The sequence below is a fragment of the Bombus flavifrons genome, chromosome 12 (assembly GCF_040668555.2).
Source record: "Bombus flavifrons isolate JBK064 chromosome 12, iyBomFlav1_principal, whole genome shotgun sequence".
Taxonomy (NCBI): Eukaryota; Metazoa; Arthropoda; class Insecta; order Hymenoptera; family Apidae; genus Bombus; species Bombus flavifrons.
The window spans coordinates 10,917,575-10,934,635 of record NC_138453.1 but is presented as its reverse complement, the minus strand read 5'-3'; the positions used below and the strand labels follow the sequence as shown (position 1 = coordinate 10,934,635).

The window sequence follows — 17,061 nt, the reverse complement described above, 5'->3', positions numbered from 1 at the left end:
AGAAAAATTGCTTTTCCATTAGTTAGTAACGCATGTTGCGTTTTTGCAAAACATCGAGCGTAAAAAAGTTAATATAATCGGTATTCGTAGTACGTGCAACAAAAACGTTAACAATTTTCGTGAAAGATAAAACACTGCTATTTATACGATCGTCGTAACGATATCGTTTTTAATAATTTGTCAGACTATAATCGGATTACGAAGTAACAGACTCACCGCAACGCAACAAAAAGCGTAAGTATTGCGGCGTTCTGAAGCAACCGACAGGAGGGAAAAAGAAATCAAAGTCAGAGCACCAAAGCGAGGAAAAGAAATCTGTTATTTCCAATCGAGTCTACAGGATATCCTCTTTCTAAATGACGTGTCAACACGCCAACATCGTGTTTCTCCTTTTCGCAAATTACTTATGCATTAGAATATATGAAATTAATATACAAATTCAACGTAACATTATTCGCTGTTTATCTACCTCTATTGGAAACGCTAAGTGCTTCGAACAGATAAAATTTATCTTTCTACTACTTACAATACGTGTTTTGATAAAACATTAAAAGTACTGGTGTTTTATAAAAAAAAAATAATGTTTTGTTAAAACACTAGTATTCTAGATAGTAGAAAGATAAATTTTATCTATTCGATGCACCCAATCAAAATAAATATATAAAACGATAAATGTACAAAGGAATAATACCTAGAGTACCTTGGTATCCAAATGTTAATAAGAGTCACCGTATATTAGAAGATCCCAAAATCCCGCAATGTGTACACACACGACGAAAATGTATATAACATTCTCTGCCAAAACTCCATTTCCCAAAACCAAACCCTTATCTACCCAGAAAATAGCACGATCGTTAGGATCCGACTGGAGCGTTTCCACGTTTCAACTGGGTTCCCGTAGCCTTATCGCCGGCAATCTTCTCTGCGCGAACACGCGTACACGCTCGACGGATACGCCTGGAAAGCCCTCGGCTCCGGCTGGGATTAGATTACGGCATAAGCGGCTTATTTATCGCTGCGACGACGCGCATTCGCGAATGCAGCGCAATCAACACGCCGCTAGAAGCATTCCTCGCGTCGAAACGCGAGTTTCGTCGCCGTGCGAATCTCGACGAATCGACGACCAGGCATTCCAGTCCGGTTTTTCCGCGACATTCCAGGCACGCGCGAATTCGAAGCGGAGGAAACGACGATGAATAATTCTCGGCATTTCGTGAGCTGTGTTTTGGGACGCAGTCGTCCCGGATTAATGGTCTTTTCCCAGGTAAGCAAGGGAAATGATCTTTCGGCTCTCGAGGGTGACGAGTCAGACGCGGAATGGGCTTGAATTGTTTGCTTTTTGCTGGTACTTGGCAAGTCGTGCTATTGTGGCAGAAATTAATTATAGAGACTCGGGATCGAAGAATGCGAGGTTGTTATGGGGTTGATTGCAAATGAAGCTTGGGATGAATAGTGGAGATGCGAGAGTTCATTATGCAATGAGGAATATGAATTTTCTTTCTTTCTGGCTGAAACAATTCTTTGAAATAATTAAACTGTGAGAATATTTGGGAATGAAATTGAAATATACATAATGCATTAGAGAGCAGAAGGCAGAAGAAATGAGAGAATTTCTGTGTACCTCAGGAATGGTACTGTTAAAAGAACGTAGTTTCTAATTTTACTGTAAATAAATAAAAGATATTTTCCTATGCTGCTTCTATAGGATTAAGTCAGGTTATATTAATTTACATTAGATACTGGTCGTAATGGTTTATATGTTACAAATAAGATTTATGTCCTATATACGCAAACCCATACGGTTTGTGTATGGAGAATAAATAGTAATAATAATTAGAAGAATATCTTTTCACGTTATCTTCTTCGTTGAAAGTAAATAAGAAATGGAAGTTTCACGTTGTATCGCATAATTAAGTTTCAATCGAATATAATTGCGAATTTATTTGGGATGATATAAATGATCTTAAATAAGTACGACGGTGAATTTAGAGCGGTTCTAAAGATCGATTCACGTGATGGAATGCATTAATAGCATGACTCACAGATCGATAGAGAAAGTACAATATATTTTACACGTCATTATAAAATATCGTATCATTATAACAAGATCGCGGTTGAAATCAAAACATTCAAACGTTTTGGTTTTAAAAGTATTATAAAAAAATAAAGAAAATGAGAAAATTATTTTGCAATGCTTCAAGCGCTTGCCATAGTAACTGTACAATGACAATTGCATATTCTCTTGTTCTATTCTCTGCAAACGGAGCGCATATTTTCTATAGAAAGGAACGCAGAACCCGCGAAGAACATAAAGAAACATATTCCTCTTTTATCATTCCATTACGTGAGAGCTCATTCCTTTCAACGGAAGAAAAGAACAATGTATGTACCGATCATTAACAATATTTCTACAGCTGCAAACTTTATGTTATTTTGTGCCGATCCGAGAAAGCAACAGTACTGAAATTGTAACTCGTTTGAATATAGAGCGTTCTAGCCTTCTTTTGTGAGAAATTATCTCACGTGCCTAGAATTAACAAGTTCAATGTTATCTCGAGTTTATTTAAGCATACATCGGCATATCTTATATCTTACATTCATACTTATTTAGTCTTTGCATTGATTTGCATCGTTATTTGTGCAAACATTTTGCAATGGAATGAAATGTGGCGCCAGATTAAATTTAATCTAGAAATCTATTTTAATTGACATCGAGTAAAGATGTATTCGCCATATTACTACGCTTATCAGATTACAATCGTTATAAAGCTATTAATACTTGAAAAGATGTTAAGAAATATTCACCTCCTATCTCTTCTCATTACGAAATCGAAACAACTACAAACCTTATAATTCATATGACCTCCCTCAGTCATAATAATCATCGATGTACTTAAAGCGATTAATAATTCCAACAAGACAAACAGCCACTCGTCTCGTTTGCTTCTCTCCTCTGCGTCGGCAAATCAAAACAACCACGAGCTTAATTCGTAAGACGGTTCGTTCATCGACGTATTTACGAAGCAATTAATCGCTCGATCGAGACCAACACAACATTCACTGACATCGCATCTTCTAAATCGTACATTCTAATCCATAAGGGAACTTATCGCTAACGCAACCAATTGAGTAATTGTAAGAATCACAGGATCTAATAACCAGAAGCTTTTCAAACGCTTCTCAGACAGAAGGAAACATCGCCGTACGTCAAAGCAAATGTGATCCGGTCAATTAATTCCTTTTAAAATCCCTGTCCCATTAGAAAGAAACATATCTATATAAACGAAAGCTGTGGCGCAACGTATGTCGAATCGAGTCGCGGAAAGTGACTGATCAAACGAAGCAATACGAGTGTTCCGCGGATTAAACGCGCCTCATCGGCTCGTCTATCGAATAATCGAACCGGATAGGCCGTTTATGGGCTCGCGTGGGCGTCGTTACGTCAACAGAACGACGATTGAAAACGGAGAAACATAGAATGACGAGCAAGCTCCCGTTTCAGGTACAGAGAGCGTGGCGTTCCAACTGAAATACCCATCCGATACTTTTCCACGCGCTTTCAGCGAATTTATCGCGTCCTTTTACATCACCAAACACCATGTGCGCACAGAGGAAGTCGGATGCCAACGGAGGAAGTCGAATGCCAGTGGAGGAACCTTCGAATTACAATTCTCCGTTCGCCTACGATCGCCAGCTGATTCTTTAATATCTGTACATGATCTGAATGAATGGAACGAGGAGAATTTTGTATCGGCGTTCGATATGGAAAGAATTTCGTTTGACTCGGTTCATCGTGGTACGAGAGATCGCCTCTCGGGACTTATCCGATATATCGACATAATAATAAACAAGCCAAAAACTGAGGCCTTGGTAGCGTATAGAAATGATTCTTAAGAAACTTCTAAACCGACCTAAACGAATTTAAGATAAATTTGTCGTGATTTATCGATATAAGGAAATATAGGCTAAAAAAGAATAACGTTCGTTTAACTTAGAAATTACGTGTTTCAAAGTTGCGTCATTAGACAAGTAATTAATTAACCTGAAATATAATACCAGAGCTCGATATATCATCTAAATATAGAACTCGTTACGTGTGCTGATAATTACGTGTCGATTGGAAAGAAAAATGATAACAACGACAGGTAATTTTTCAGAAGATAAAGAACATTTCACGTAGTGACACTTGAAGCTAATTAATGGAAAAATGTTTGATTTATCTTTAAGTTCTATAAGTCACAAAGATATATTTTCTAGATATTATTAATGAATTTGTAGCGTAAACATATCGTCCGAGTATTTTATCAGGAGTCTGTTTACCGCTCGGCAACACAATTCTATATGATTTCGAACTCCAAACTACGTTCTAGTGTACGAATGACGAATCGTTCCACGACCGAGTTCATTCTCTTGGCAAAACAACTTTTTGCCTTGACAAGCGTTTATCACTCGAACCAAAACATTCCCTTCGATCTCTTCTCGAAATCTCTGAATTCTACATGGAACCGTTCTAAGGCGTCCCACTTAATATAAATTTTAATGCGTCGTTTTCTGTTGAAACCTGTTTAGACCGCGAGGAAAGTGACGGCTGTCACGATAACAGTAAGAAATATGTACAGCATTCATATCTTTTTTCTTCTTTTTCTTTTAATAACCGACAAAGCTCGCAGAAACTCGCAGTCAAACGACTTTATTCGGATAAACCGGATTCTCTTTCGTTAAGCCAAATGTTTCTATGTCGAAAAATGTTTAACCGTATTTTATACAGCCAGAAATATCATTGGCAAATAATCAGCTTGCTTTATATATGTACGAAGAGTAAGTTTGCATTAATTAGCAGGTGAATTTAATTAAGCAAAAGATAAAACGATGTTCGCTACGAGAACATACGTTTAATCACGCATGAGAAAACATGATAAACGCGAGAATAGATCGTTAGGTGTGAAAGTTAGAAATAAAGAAATAGGAAGGGTGCTAGACAATTGCTATGCTATTGTATTTTGTTCCTTTAATCGTCTGTCGTTATTTTATTTTATTGAGATATCGAGCACGACAATATCGTTTGTTGGTTTCCCATTCGACACGGGGAAAATCGAACGTCGATGAAAAACCATTAATCATTGCCGTCGATTAAACTCGTCATATCTTTATACGTTCGCGATTCGAGAATCGCTCGAGGTTAGTCGATATACAGGAAGCGTGATAAGCGAGCGGAAAAATTGATTCAAATCGTGTCATTGAGTGTTGGTTGGCCCGTTAAAGTCAACGAAAGTTTCGCGTGGAAGATAAATCGTCATTATTTGAAACGCCAAACGCAAACTCTCCCAAGGAACGGTCATTGTTATTCGTTTTCTGTCTATTATCAGTTAAAATAACCGACATAAAAGAAAAACCAAGGAGAAAGGATCGAAACCGGATCGATACAAGAAGAGTGTCGCGATTCGCGTTAAACGTCGATTTAATCGAGACACGAATGAACACTCCTACCTACTTCGATATTCGGCCGAGTTGCAATAAATCTTTGCTTTCTAGATATACTATCGCCGAGAATATACCACAACAAGCTTGATAAATCTATAAAACTCGTCAGAAATGTCACGAAATCAACAGGTTCTATCCTAAAGCGATCAAAATTCCGGTCTACGTGCGGAAACGTGGTACGTATTTTACAAAGCAACGTAAACATTAAAACTTAATGCCCACCCTAATCCAGTCGAAGGAACAGAAAAATTACTTACAAAGTCAGTGAACGATGGACACGACGACGATGATTCAAATCCTTTCGAGCGAGGCACCCACGCGCAGCTCCAGGATAACTGTTTCTCTTACGCGATATTTCCAAGTGCGGGCGTCCGAATCACTCACAGAACACGCGGTTTCACCGAAAATCGGCGCACGAAATTCGATGTTCGTTAGACGGGGCAAGTCACAGAGCCAGGTATACGCTTTCACAGACCAACACGATCCACGAAGCAACCGGCATACCTGGCGACGACCAGGCGTTAACTGAAAGCGTATGGAGGCCGAAGAACGCCAACCACTACACCTGTGTGCCACGGGGAATCGTAGTAGGAGAGGGCGAAGAGAAGGAGAAGAAGTTTCGTCGAAGAAGGAGACGCCCGCAATGGCCTTTACGCGGCGGATATGTTTATCGTGATAAACGGGACGCGAACAGCTGCTCGGAATCCATTACGAGCAATCGCGAGGAAGAATTTCGACTTGTTCGACGATTTGTCGTTTCCAGAGAGGGGATTAAGGTTCGAAGAGGGGAATCGAGTTTAGCTGGAAAAACGAATTTGTTTTGGTGACTGAGGGAGAAACGGGGTAGGAGCCGAGGAACGAGGGATACGCGGATTTTACGGACGGGTAACTTTGAGGAATTGGATTTCAGTAATTTATGAATTAATTAACGGAATATTTGTAATACAATTATTAAAATTTAGGAGAAATTGAGAAGCCGGGATTTTTTATGGTATTTCTTGGAGAAGTAACGTGACAGGAGGAGGAACGTAAAAAATTACTAATTCGGTAAGTTGCTAGCGAATTGAAAAGTTCGAGGTAGAAGAAAGAAATGTTTTCGGCAAAAAACGTAAGTTTCACTGTGAAGTTTTGTCTGGGACACAGAATCATTTGAATGTGTAATGTGTTTTATGAATTATTAATGCAAGATGAATGCTTCCTGTGAATGCCATTTCACTTTGAAGAATACGATCAATTGTACTCTGTTTTTATGCAAGTTTGTAAATTAAGAAATAACCCTGACCTTCCTTTTCTCATTCTAACAAAATACTTAAATTCGACACCTCTTCTCTGTACCGTACACTATTTTCTTGTAAATTTTTACTCGAATAAAACTCACTGTCATTTTATTCACGATTCTACCATCAAACTTATCCACTTATCTGTTTATAAAAATACACCTTTCAACTCGATTCAAAAAAGAAACTTCAAGAAAGAAAATAAAAATGAAAGGAATAATTCCCGTTTTTCACGCAATTCCCGAAAAATGGCTAAGCGAGAGAGAAACGGGCGAAACTTGTTATGAAAATAATATGAAAACTATCGGCGTAGCTTGAACAAAATATGCAAAACCTGTTCTCGCGGGAGAAATGCAACACTCTCGAATGACCTTTGGTCGAAAGTCCAAGACCTTGTCGTCGATCGGTTCGGCCGTCAATCTTTCCAATAATAGAAAGGAAGGAATCTTCCTGTGCATTCCCTACGCTTTCTTGGAATTAAACCGTAAACCTTAGCGGGCTCCACCTGTTGAAGGAAGAGCCTGCAGGTAATTTATCTTAGAACGAACCGGTCTCCGAGTAACTTCCTTCCTACGACAAACTTTGATGAAGAAGAAAGAAGCGAGGAGACGTTTCTTTCGAAAGAGCAAGAAAGACATAATAGAGACTCGCCTGGCGATGTAGATCTCCGAGTAAACAAATGGAACTGCAATTGTTCAAGTTTTTACAAGCGACTTGCCTCGAGAACTGAAACTTCGTTCTTTGATCGTTTGGGAACTGTTCTATAGTAATTGAACGTAATTAATTTTAATATTCTTGCAGGGTTTTGTTTGTTCGAGGACGTAATTCTTCTTAGATTAGAATTTATTATAGAGGATATACGTAAGTACTTTGACTTATTTACGATGTATATAGTTAGGTGACGTTGATGAACAGGTGTATACCAGCGCACATCTATAAATTTCACAACACGCGCTTGTGATCTCATCTGATGATGGAATTTAACTTTCGACATCAATTTTTTTGGTTAACGTACACGCTCCTTTTACTTGAAAGTTCATTGAGTCGTATTTTCATCGTTGCTACTATCTTCTAATTGCGCTTATAAAACTGACACAGCTATTTGTCATAACAGCGTCTTCAGAAGTTCCAAGACCATTTAAAAGATCATTCGACTCTATAAAACGGACAGTCAAGATATCTTAATTAATCTATTAAAAACCGGGATTAAAGACTACCGGTTGATAGTAACGATAATAAATTGCAAAAGCGCGGCCCAAGACAAAGAGAAACAAGTATCGAACCGCAAGTTTCGTTTAATTGAAAAATGAATTGACCATGGAACAGACGAAAAATAGAAATAAGATACATCAAAGCCCGGAGCGTAAGTTGGAAAACGCGAAAACCAGCGAACCAGCGATACAGAAAAATTGCAACGAGTCGAATGGTGGATAGCTATGCGCGTTTGCATGCTGCACGTACAAAACGATTCCCTGTTTCATTACCGTGGACTGTGGTATTGTATTGGCGTCCGAACAAATTGCTTCCTTCCATGCAGTTTTCGGGCTGCGGATGTCATAAATACACCAGGTCCACCTATAGGGAATTCGTCGGCTAGAATTCATTGGTTACAACATCCGCTAGGAATCGTAAGTCATCGGGATCCGCGCCACAAGTATCGAAATAGGATTTATCCGTCCCCTTCAAATTAATAAATACGGAAATTTATCTATTCGCTTCTCGGATACGATAGTAGCAACAACGGGATGCGTACGACACGTGAGAAGCGAACTAATCGACGTGATACTTTACTCTAAGGTGTTGCAAAGCGATACAAATTTTAAGTATATATATACGACGATATGTTTCAACTGAAAGAAGGAAAAAAATAAAAGAGGAATTGTTACTGTAATTTAAATATTTTTTACCGACTTTCTGAATCTATACGAAAGCACTACGCTTCTTAAATTCCTATCTGTTTTCGCAGAATCGCTTCAATTCCCATAAAAGTTGCTATTAAGATCAAAGATTCGTATTTCTGTGGCTCCATTCGATATTTCGTATTATTTGCTTAAAAGGCATAACATTTATCTGTGAGATATCTTACGAAGGAAGAATTAGGTGAAATATAGATGGACATTAACCGAAGAAAAATCGCGCAAGTTGCGATCGATCGTTTACGATTTAAGCTTCTCTGGAGGAGCAAGTCGTTGAAGAAGTCTTCCTGCAGATTAAACTCTCTCGAATCGGCCGAACGAGACGAAGATCATCGATGCTCCACAAGTACATCCTTAATTCTGATTAAACGTAATCTTCGATGGGAAAGTAGCGCGCTTCCTATCGTTCGGTCTGCGAGTAACCGGTGTGGGTGGAAAAGTTTCCCGGAGTCGTTCCGTTGGAACTCGCGTCCAACGATTCGAGACACGAATCGACTGGACATCCGGGCTGGAACTCTCTCTCTGTTTGCCAATTTTCAGGGAAGTTCGCGTGCAATTGTAGAAAAGTTTCGTACGTCTGATTCACGAGCGAAAATGGAAGGTGGAGAAACTTTACGAAATTCCTATTATCACAGTGTGAACTGTTATTAATTGTTGAAAGGGCTAAAAGTTATAGCGATGTACCGAGGATTAAGAGCGAAATCGATAACTGACAAGTCGGAATATTTCTACGCGAAACGAATAGGAATTAAGATTGATATAGACTTACGTAGATCGAAACCTGCCGGTAACGTGATATACCGAGAAATAAAAGTCGATAAAAGGCTGATGCGACGAAAAAGGCTTCCGGAGCATGATCTTTGCCTTGTTATTAGTTTGTCGAACGTAGCCTCGATCGTAAAGATTTTAGCGAAGAACTCTGACGAATATTATGCGAACCACGGACTACGTGAAAAACGTATTGAATCTCGTAATGGATCGCCAATGAAGCTAAATTGCAGAAACGCTTAACTCGCAGAAAAACGTGCGAATAAATTAATAATATTTCGAAAAACAATTACCAGAGAGGAACTATTAACGAAACAACGCGTCAATGACTAACGACTATCTATTAACAGGCTGTTCGTTCGACGATATGAACTTTGTTTCACAATACCACATCCCGAACAATAAATATACACAAGGATTGCCATTATTGGCGCTAACGAGACGTCTAACAGGATTTCAAAGAAACAACGTCACATTCCGCAACCGGCATTACCTTCGCATTAATAATTGATTAACCACAGGCAAAGCGATTATTTCATAACATCAAGCAGTGACATCATTTGTCGATCTCTGCTAATAAATAAATTCCAATGATTCCTTTGTTTTGTAAGACGATTCACATACGGTTGGGCAAAGCTTTTAATTATCCGTCGCAATAGATAATAGTATTTGGCAATTGTAAATCTACCTTGAATTTGGATTATCAAATATCAAAGCCAAAGAAAGGTGATATATGTACGTGTTCGATTATTCAGGGATGAAAACTTTCCTCTTTGAGCTACGTTACTGCGAATATTTTCAGCAATGTAAGAATGGCTAAAGAGTAATTATAAATTCTTATAAAAGACGTTTCTCATAAAACTTCATTGACTTTAATTGCGCAAAGAACAGCTAACGAAAAGGTTACAACTAGATCGTACATTCGCGTTTGACACAACTTTCCTTTCTTTTCTCGCTATTTTCAACGTGCTTTATTAAAAAACGCAGGAAGCACTATCACCAATCGTTGTACATTTTCTCCACGGCAAATGAGAAATTCCCGTTTGAGCAGGCGAATTTCATAATTAATTTCGCTCCTCATGTCCGGACCACCAATCTCCTCGAGTCTTCCCTTTGGGTAATTAATAAATCATTGAAGAGCAGTCAAGAACCCTTTGTAGATTCTCCCCGAAAAAAACTGCTCTATTTTCCAAATAACAAGGAAAAAACAAGAACAAGAGAGGGAAGCCTCGTCTTGCCCCCTTTTGTTTCACAGCACTTTACAACGCGATGTTTATTTAATCGTCGTTCGAGATTCCGACTTTCTTTCCTACGCCCCGCTGAACTTTACACAATTACCAGGACGGGTCTTCTTCTTCGCTTGGATTCTCGAGATTCTTAAAACAATACGACGACCATAGTTAACGTATTTAGCGGAAAAATTACAGAGAGTGTGAATTCCGTGGATGATAAAAACGTAAAAACGATTGTGGCGCCAAGGAGAATCGTCGAGAGAGGCGTCAACCCCTTTACTTTTCCTCTGAAATATCTAAATCGCGAAGAATTTCGTGACGCAATTTAATAGACGAACAATGGTAACATTTTTCAGCAGAAAATAAGCGAAAATAGCGGAAAGTAACCGGAGTGTCGTAAAAATCGTGGAAACCAAATTCTGGAAAATGCGTTTCACGATCGACGTCTCGAAAAATCAGTATCGCGGCCCGTCAAAATTGTTTAAATAAATGATCGCGACTAGTCGTCGGGAACACCGTGGACACGGATATCGGATTCGTCACGGGACGTTGGTCTATCGATATCGCGTGTCGATACGTGTATCATGAAAATATCGAAAGTATCGACGAGGGGCCACGGTGGATGTCAACGAGCAAAGTAAAGGAAGCCAGGCGTCATCTTCCAAGATTTATGACTCCTCCATCCCCCATCCTCCCCTTCAACCCCTGTACACATCGGAATAGATGGTTTTACCTGCACTAACTTTACGACCAAGTAACAGAGCCTCTTAAATCACTGTCATAATTGAGGAGGCTGCAAGAACAATAGAAGACAGATGGCTGAGAATAAGCGTTCGTTTAGGGGACAAAAGACGAGACTGCACCGGAGATGAAGCCCCAAGGAATCTTATGGAGGTATTAAGGGGGCTAAGATCAGACTTCGATTCCATCTTTTCTCTCTTCTGATTTCTTCGTGACAATATTTGATCGATAATCAAAGCTTGATAAATCACACGCGTACGAGGATTTCTACTTAATTTTACTCGATTTAACAAAGCGAATTTTCGTGATTATTTGTTTGTTGGTCAAGAAAAGAAACAGAGGAAAGATATCTCGATACATAGAAGAAAATCAATTCGTGTAATTTATTGTCACAGCTATTCGTATAAATATAGAGTGTAATAATCGGTTTAATAGCACGGTGTTCGAATGTTAAATCCAGTCAGTGAAGATGAATGATTATCCTTGCAACTGATAGAGAAAGAATTCATGGACGAGCCAGGTAGTTTAATTGATCATTTGATAGCGATCAGATTGATTGATTGCTTTCTCTCTTTATGGAAGAAGAGCAGTGCAAACGTCGCCAAAGGTAGGATAAATTGATTGCTTGTGATTTTTATTCATTTGAAAGACTCGAAGGAACTGAGTATAAAAGCGAAAGATTGATGATGCTTACCTTCATCGACGTTCGAGTTATAATATAAAGGTACAATGGTGTCAATTCTTTACTCTATCGCGAAAGTAACCTATTCTGCCGTGTTTTAAAATCAAATGAAAATAGCATAGCGTGTTTAAAAAAAGAAGCATCTAGCAATTTCCGCGTCGGCTGAACAGACATGGCTATCAGCCTGACTATTACCAAAGACTCTGACAAGCGCTTCGAAAGCAGAATCGTCTTCGAAAATTGAGTTCTTGTGTTTACGATAACAATTGTTTTTTCCTTTAGACCGCGTGAAAAATGCAGCATTGTAAAATGTATTTTCCTTATCGATGCGTTTGTTCCTGTATTTTTTATGAAACGTCACTACCTCTACAAAATTTCTCTGCGTTTCTAAACATCCTACATTTTTAGATAAGAAAACATTTCGATAGAATTTGCGTAAAATAGAGCACGACTCTTTCAACGAAATTTTTGAAACGTCATACGAAATTAAAAGCTCACAACATCGTGCAATCACTAGCTCGAACGTATCTGGAAAAGATAAAGAAATTACTCTGCAATTATAATATATTTATCCGGCGCGTTCGATAAGACGGAAGAATCCACTTTCTTTCGATCGAAGGAAGAAATACAGTGTTGTTAGACAGCTTGCGACAAATGCAACGATCATAGTCATCTATCCGCATCAGTCGCTCCCGGCGAGTAAATTTGCCAGATGGGGAACAGGGCATCCGAATTTCATTTTTCTTCTTTCCTTCTTGGCGAGGCTCTTTCGTCCGATGCTGTCCTGGAAGCAGCGATCGAACGAGCCCTGGCTCTTACATCACTTTTATGTCCGTCATATTTCATGCTGGCCAAACGTTCCGACGAATGATGCATTATTTAGAACGCAATTCGGGGAGAGCCAAGCCGGGACCTCGTGGAACAAATGCGCGCGAAATGGGCCAAGAGCATCCGGCAGAATGTCGTTCCTCTTCCGGGCGATCGATCGACCTACAAGCTTAATTTCGCTACGAGTCCTCTCGCTCGAGAGACGACTCAAACTTCAAAACTCTCTACGAGATAGATCTCCGAGTGCCTCTCTAAAATTTCACGACGAACAAATCGTTTTTTCGATGAACGAATCCTGATAAAACATTAAACGTAGGTTTTTACAATTTTTTAACGCTCGACTTTACATGCATTCTGTTAAGAAATTTGTCTTAAATTTTAGCGGATTGTGTCGATAAGACTGTAGAAAAAAATACGTTCGACTAATCGTAAGTGGGAATTATTTTGTATAATACTACAAATTAATTATAAATCGTTATATTTCCTAGCCTCCAATTTTTCCTGCCGACTATCTTCCTCGCCAGAGAAACAAACCAAATTGAACGCTAATCCGACAAAATATCAGAGGCATCGCCCACGAATATTTCGAATTATCACGAATATCCATTCTTTTTTGTTTCATTTCGTCTCGCCTCGAATAACTAACGATTCGGTTCTAGCTTTTTTAATCTACGTGTCAGCCACGAGCTTCGTATTGCTACAGTAGAGTAGAAGAGAGGTAGAAACGGAAGAAGAAAATGTGGAAAACGTATGAATATCGCGCGGAGTGGGAGGTGCATTATTTAGATGCAATTTTTTTCGGAATCACCGACACGCGAATGAATGGGCACCGGGCAAACCGAAGTGAGAAGATTAATGCTTCGATCTGACAGCCAAGCACGAACTTTCAATCTGCAATCCGCGTTTCCTTTCACGTCCCCGCGTTTTACGTAGCAAATAATGTGAGCGACGCGGACAAACCGCGACGACTTCATTGCAAAACTGTTCCTGGGCACCTACGGTTATCTACGGTTCACGCGCTGCTGCATAGAGCTATGGGGTTTTCTCTGCGTGACAGGTGTGAAAAGAACGTGAGAAATTCTATCCGCAAAGGAGAACTTCGATTGTCAGTTAGGTTCGCGTCTGCAACTATTTAGTTTTAACGTACAGAAAAGGAACTTTATCGTTATTTCTAGCAGTAAAAAATTTCTATGTATTATTCAGCTTTGTATTATTAAATCGTCGGGATCGATTCCACGAACCAAGTGTCTAAAGAATAAATCGTAATTTTGAATCTTTTAATTATTCAGTTTTTCGATCTTCCAACTTCCAAATTTTTAAGGATCTATAATTCTTTAAAACATCATCCTCTTCGACTCTTCAATTTAAATAACGTATCAATTCTTTAAATACCCTACTTGCTCGTAGCTTAAAGAGAATCACCTCAAGCGTTCCCCAAAACCGCTTAATGTAAAATAGACGAATTACTCTTGCGAATGTTTAATTTTACATATATCTTCCCTTATGTCGTCAAGATTTTAAAACTTCGATCTTTAACCCTTGAATTTAAATATCTTCGTCTCTCGAACCTCTAAAATCTTAATCATTTGGATGGTCTACTTGCCAAAAACCACTCTATTTCTATCGTGTAATTTTAAATTGACGAACTACCCCGCACACAGCTACTCCGTTTTCAACTGACACGAACGTCAGAGACTAGCTCGACACAGCGTCCCCAATACCTTAATTGCGTCCCTCGACATTACTTGGGCTTTCTTCGTGCCTTATGCGTACACGGCCCTCCGAATTAGACGCTCCACCCCCGAGCCCATTAGTGTCGGTGGTTTAATTAACTGCCACGATAAATTGCCGTTCGACCATTCAGTTCGATAAATCCACTTACCGAGAACTTTACTTTCCATTCGACGCGTCTATCCTAGCAGGGAAACACCGATCGTCGTTATGAATAAAGTACAATGTAGCGGCGGTGACGTGTAACGCTGGCCGAGCCAACAGCTTTCATTTCGCAACGAGACGTGACGCAGGTGATTTAATGTCGCGCAATTGCGCGAAAATATCCAAGGTTAATAATTAGCGCGAATTAATTTATCGGCTCCTATTAATTAACCAGCCAGTCGACGAATACGCTGCGCCAACTGGCTGCTTATTGGAAACTAATTGATACGCCTTTTCAATCGGTCGACGGATATATTATCGTGTTCGAGGTTTCTGGGCTTCATGTGGAAATGGCAAAAGAATAGAAACATCGCGTCTCATTTAACTGGAATTTTAGGAAATTTCAGAGTAAGTAGCGGAAATTTATCTGATTAAGTTAAAAAGAGAAGAACGAAGAGGAGAATGTTGAAAGAGAAGAGAAGCAAACGGCGAAGAAGTTCGTTGAAAATTTATTTTATAAATTTATTACAAAAAAGGAGTATCCAATGAAATATGAATATATAAGGCCGGTTGTGTAGTTGTATGCTTCGTTGATCCTCTGAACGCATAAAGACGCATGAAATGTAAATAACTAACATGATTAATTAAGAGAAATTAACGATCCTTAGTTTGGCCTGTAAAAGGTTTTTGAAAATTATGAATAGGAAGAGATAGCCGAGTTGTGTGAATACGGTACAAATTCATTAACAGGTAGTTCCATACGATAATGCTATGGTGAGATAAAGATCGAGAGAGGCAGAGAATGGAGCTACCTTTTCCCATAAAAGCGAAAGCACGTTGCTTCTGCTTCCTCTTCAAGCCATTTCTTGCTACCTCTGTGAAATTTTTTGCGATTAAAATTATATTACGAGCTATATTTTCCAATCTAGTATTAGAGTCTAGTTTTGAGTCCATGAAATGTATAACTGTAATAAATATCCTTTATTCTATTTGCAGATCATCGCGAACTGGAAGCGATTCGTAAGAGCCAAGAAGGGAACTATCTTCGTTAAAAGAAGCACCTATTCCCACGTGAACCCAATGAATAAGATGTCACGTGCAATCTAACGACTACACAACGAAGGAAAACTAAGAACCGGCGAGTGATAAAGGACATGGAACTCATCAGTCATGTCGTATCACACTTATGGCTATCAGGGGCGCTCCTGTTCTCTTTCTTAATGCTGATAATATTTCAGAGACGAGACCGGAAGATATCGCAAGAATCGTCGAACACGATTATCCGAATATCTGGCGACGAATTGCTCCAGGAATTAACCAAAAATCACAAATTTTCCGTCTCGTGTTATTTACGTGATTCCATAACAAACTATGAATCCTAAAATACAATAAACTGTAGAAACATGCAACGAAGCGTAGAGTTCTTTTATATTATACCGGCAAAAATATTCCAAACAATTTAATCTGTAACAAGATTTTAAAGTTACATTTCTTCCATGGATTGGAAAAAATTAAGTAACTGTTTATAGACACAAGGACATTGAACAGATAGTGTATACTACAAACGGAGTGATATTGCTAAAAATTAGTTCAATTTATCTATTTGTACGAGAAATACAGATTAGTAAAATTCACTGTAATTGAAAATTTGTCCGCAGCTGAAACGTACAGTTCCATGAAAGGCGATGAATACTGTGGAAGTTTTGAACCAGACTGTACAACTTACCTAATATACTCAACACCATATTAAAAAAACGTAAACCATATGATAGGTTAACAAAGGCACGTTCAACGAGAAGAGCGGGTAATCAGGAAAAATTAACGATGTTTAATCGGCCACGACCGGGGAATACAAATCGTCGATTTCTTAGCGAGCAGGCCGGCGTGTCTTCTATAACGACAAATAATGGTTCGCGATCGATCATGTCTGGTCTGGGTTTTACAGACCTTTTAAGCGCGCACGTACCGCTGGCAGACGATACGAGGAGAAGTCTAATGAACTCGACGACGCGAGCGCTCTATCACTCTTTCCCAACCCATTGCTGGTTCTTTTTTCTTGCCACGCGAGCCCGCTACAAAAATCCTCGTCATCATGCAGATTTATGCCCGTGAAACGAAACTTTTTCGCACGTAGAACCAGAGCCAAACTTCTTAACCGATGGTAAAAACGTTATTAAATGACCGGCCGATTTTTCCAACGTTTTTTAACTCCAGCTTACAACTACTTCCACCCTCGCGTTCTCTTTTTTATTACAATAAAA

At 39.1% G+C, this 17,061-nt stretch overlaps 1 protein-coding gene and 1 long non-coding RNA gene across 6 annotated transcripts in view; one reads left to right on the top strand and one right to left on the bottom strand.

Moving 5' to 3' along the window:
- The window catches only part of Pgant9 (polypeptide N-acetylgalactosaminyltransferase 9), a 293,677-nt gene that overhangs the window by 195,590 nt on the left and 81,026 nt on the right, over window positions 1-17,061 (bottom strand). Inside the window, exon 1 of one of the 5 annotated variants that reach the window (XM_069124995.1) lies at window positions 5,739-6,168. The exons of the other annotated variants lie outside the window; for them this stretch is intronic. The gene's annotated coding sequence lies outside the window, so the exon portion shown is untranslated. Of the gene's footprint in view, window positions 1-5,738; window positions 6,169-17,061 lie in introns of those variants that run through there. 5 annotated transcript variants of the gene reach the window in all.
- On the top strand, window positions 1,065-16,201 carry LOC138185796 (uncharacterized). Its single transcript, XR_011174714.1, has 3 exons — window positions 1,065-1,264; window positions 7,560-7,619; window positions 15,797-16,201. It is a non-coding gene; the product is annotated as an uncharacterized LOC138185796 (long non-coding RNA).